The sequence below is a fragment of the Schistocerca serialis genome, chromosome 9 (assembly GCF_023864345.2).
Source record: "Schistocerca serialis cubense isolate TAMUIC-IGC-003099 chromosome 9, iqSchSeri2.2, whole genome shotgun sequence".
NCBI classification, from domain to species: Eukaryota; Metazoa; Arthropoda; class Insecta; order Orthoptera; family Acrididae; genus Schistocerca; species Schistocerca serialis.
Genome location: NC_064646.1, coordinates 6,475,378 through 6,478,937, shown reverse-complemented (window position 1 = coordinate 6,478,937; position 3,560 = coordinate 6,475,378). Strand labels below are relative to the sequence as shown.

Here is a 3,560-nt window from a genome sequence, read left to right as displayed (position 1 = left end):
CTTTACTTCTGCCAGTACCTCGTCTCCTACCTTCCAAACTTTACAGAAGCTCTCCTGCGAACCTTGCAGAACTAGCACTCCTGAAAGAAAGGATATTGCGGAGACATGGCTTAGCCACAGCCTGGGGGATGTTTCCAGAATGAGATTTTCACTCTGCAGCGGAGTGTGCGCTGATATGAAACTTCCTGGCAGATTAAAACTGTGTTCCCGACCGAGACTCGAACTCGGGACCTTTGCCTTTCGCGGGCAAGTGCTCTACCAACTGAGCTACCGAAGCACGACTCACGCCCGGCACTCACAGCTTTACTTCTGCCAGTACCTCGTCTCCTACCTTCCAAACTTTACAGAAGCTCTCCTGCGAACCTTGCAGAACTAGCACTCCTGAAAGAAAGGATACTGCGGAGACATGGCTTAGCCACAGCCTGGGGGATGTTTCCAGAATGAGATTTTCACTCTGCAGCGGAGTGTGCGCTGATATGAAACTTCCTGGCAGATTAAAACTGTGTGCCCGACCGAGACTCAAACTCGGGACCTTTGCCTTTCGCGGGCAAGTGCTCTAGTGGAAGGTAGGAGACGAGGTACTGGCAGAAGTAAAGCTGTGAGTGCCGAGCGTGAGTCGTGCTTCGGTAGCTCAGTTGGTAGAGCACTTGCCCGCGAAAGGCAAAGATCCCGAGTTTGAGTCTCGGTCGGGCACACAGTTTTAATCTGCCAGGAAGTTTCATTATTGAGCTTACCTGGGATGCCTTGCAACGTGCTGTTCAGAAGAGATCTCCACCCCGTCTTATTCTTACGGATTTACGGACAGCTCTGCATGATTCATGGTGTCAGTTCCCCCCGGCACCTATTTCAGACATTAGTGAGTCCATGCCACGTCGTGTTGCAGCACTCCTGCGTGCTCGCGGGGGCCCTACATGATATTAAGCAGGTGTACCAGTTTCTCTGGTTCTTCGGTGTCCGGCTCCGGTAGCTGAGTGGTCAGCGTGACAGAGTGTCAATCCTAAGGGCCCGGGTTCGATTCCCGGCTGGGTCGGAAATTTCTCCGCTCAGGGACTGGGTGTTGTGTTGTCCTAATCATCATCATTTCATCCCCATCGAGGCGCAGGTCGCCGAAGTGGCGTCAAATCGAAAGACCTGCACCAGGCGAACGGTCTACCCGACGGGAGGCCCTAACCACACGACATTTCCATATTTCTGGTTCTTCGGTGTATGACTGTCCTTTAAAGTACATGGCGACAAATAAGTCCGGGAATTTTTTTTAGAAGAACACACAAAACTGTTTGAAATGACTGCATATTTAGTTTATAAACCTTCCCATTAACAGAAGGATCCATTAATTTCAATCATTACATCTATAGTTTTCTCATTTATCTGAAGGGATTAATGTGGATGACATCGAATAAATAGGCAAGCCACTAATGCGATTAGTTTGCCAAGGTACAGAATGAACTGACTTAGTCAAATGCACTGCAGCACCATCGGAGTTACTGAAAACTCTGGGAGGAGCAGGATACAGAAAGCTATTTCTAGCAGGACATTCCTCCTCTACATATGCCACGTGTATGTCAGCCGATTGCGTGATGTTGGGATACTCATTTTCTATTAACGTATTCAAATCTGTCCTCGATAGAACACGTGCGTGATGAGCTCAGACGTCAGCTCCGTCTGACTGCCAGTATCCTGGTTGTCAAGGACCAGTTACAACACTTGTGGGCCAACTTGCCAGAGAAGAAGATACAACCGCTTTATGACACCCTTTCCAACGGCATCAGTGCAAGCATTCAGGTCGCAGGCTGTGCAATGTCGTACTGATATGTGAGTTCACATTATCAAATCCTCTGTATGTATAGCTCGATTTTGGAGTCGCTAAAATAATACCAAATACCCAATCGACACATGAAACTTAATTTCGTTTCGTCCTCCCAATCTGGGTGTTTCACCTCTTTTGTCAGGTAGAGTAGATAATTCCATTATGTTGTCTCCTCAACGTGCTACCAAAGTTTATAACACTGAGTATGCGGATATTACATCATCTACTTGATGAACACAATTCAGGAGTAAGTAAACCGTGATGATAACGGCTGCATGGGTAGTAGGTAAAGTGGCGTGATACATCATCAACATAAGAAGGAGAGATCATACCTGTGCGTGCCACAGTGGAGCTCTAGGGAAGGGAAACTGATGAAATTTGCAAGTGTAAAGACTATTTAATTCATTTTATACTCGGCGGGAAGTTTATACAGGCATACGGGCAGCGAGGTTAATTGAGCGCTCGTGTGTTCCATTGCCCGGCGAGTGCGTAATGAAAGTGAATGAAATTGTCTGCAGGCCGGAAAAAGAACGGCAGTGCGTTTATTTCCATCTACAATTAATAGCTATGAGGCTTTTAATGAGAAACTTCTCCACATTCCATGCAAATAAGTTCTCGGCAATTATTTTACACGTAACGCTTTCGAGTGGCTGCTGCATTAAATTTGCTGGTTCGAAAGATATCGCGGTTATTTATATACGTACAGTAGCCACTGGGAGAAAAGTATCATTTTTAATATTGGAAAATGGCGGAGTAAGTCAGTTATGAGTAATAGAAATTCAGAGATTTAAAATTGACTGTATAAATATCCCCAGAATGTACGGACAGCAGTAGAGACTTTCATGTATGACAAAAATTATTGAAGTAAATCACGGATTGTAGTAGATCGAAGTGCAGAAAATGGAGTTTATCATTTGACATCTCTTATGCATAAATTCAAAGATTCAGAAGTATATGAAATTCTAGTTAATTGTTTCGTCTTTGGGAACCTTACAGAGATCCTTAACTGCAACATTGCAGCGTGTTATCGTCTTACTCAGGCCCATTTTGAATGTGAATACTTCCATTTGGCGAGTTTATGCAGATTGTGTACAACCAGTCATTTCGTGAATTTGTTACGATTTCTCGTACCATGGATGAGGGTGTGAAGGGATATTATTTTCCGGACTGTGCGCAGGAAGATGCTGTGCGTCAGTGTGTGTGTTCCTTTATTTTTTGCATGTGCCTGTGGATTCAGCCTAGTGAAATGTACGTTATCACAACTAATTTGTCTTGGGTACTACAAGCCAGTGTAATCACCACGAGCCTATCCTCTATCGCCACATGGACTTGAGACTGAAGTCCTTGGAACACCTGTGTCTAATGATGGGTTTGCAGTCATCTCGAAAACTATTTAATGGTAGAATCAATCGTATTAAATTCCAGAGGCGACTGGTTTCGTCTAACCTACGTAATCCACTAACTTAAATAGCTAACTTAGTTCGTCATCCAAAATGTATGTAACGGATGTACATTCTCTTGGTCAATCATATTTGAGGGCTTTATGTTACAGACGTGGCTATTTACGTTTTTTGACTTTTTTTCTTTCATTTTTATGAGACTTCGAATAGTCAAATAACGTTTAAAATGTAGGAATTAGTATTGTTCTGCTACTGGTAGTCCTTTCTGTGACGTAAACCAGTCCTGGACAAAAGTTGCGCTGCAGAGTCTGTTTATCGCTTCGGCTTCCCCCACCACTACAGTATACATAGCA

General features: G+C 44.4%; 1 non-coding gene across 1 annotated transcript; it reads right to left on the bottom strand.

The window, feature by feature from the left end:
• Nucleotides 1–202: 202 nt before the first annotated feature.
• Trnas-cga (transfer RNA serine (anticodon CGA)) lies at nucleotides 203–277 on the bottom strand. The gene has a single exon. It is a non-coding gene; the product is annotated as a tRNA-Ser (tRNA).
• Nucleotides 278–3,560: the final 3,283 nt, after the last annotated feature.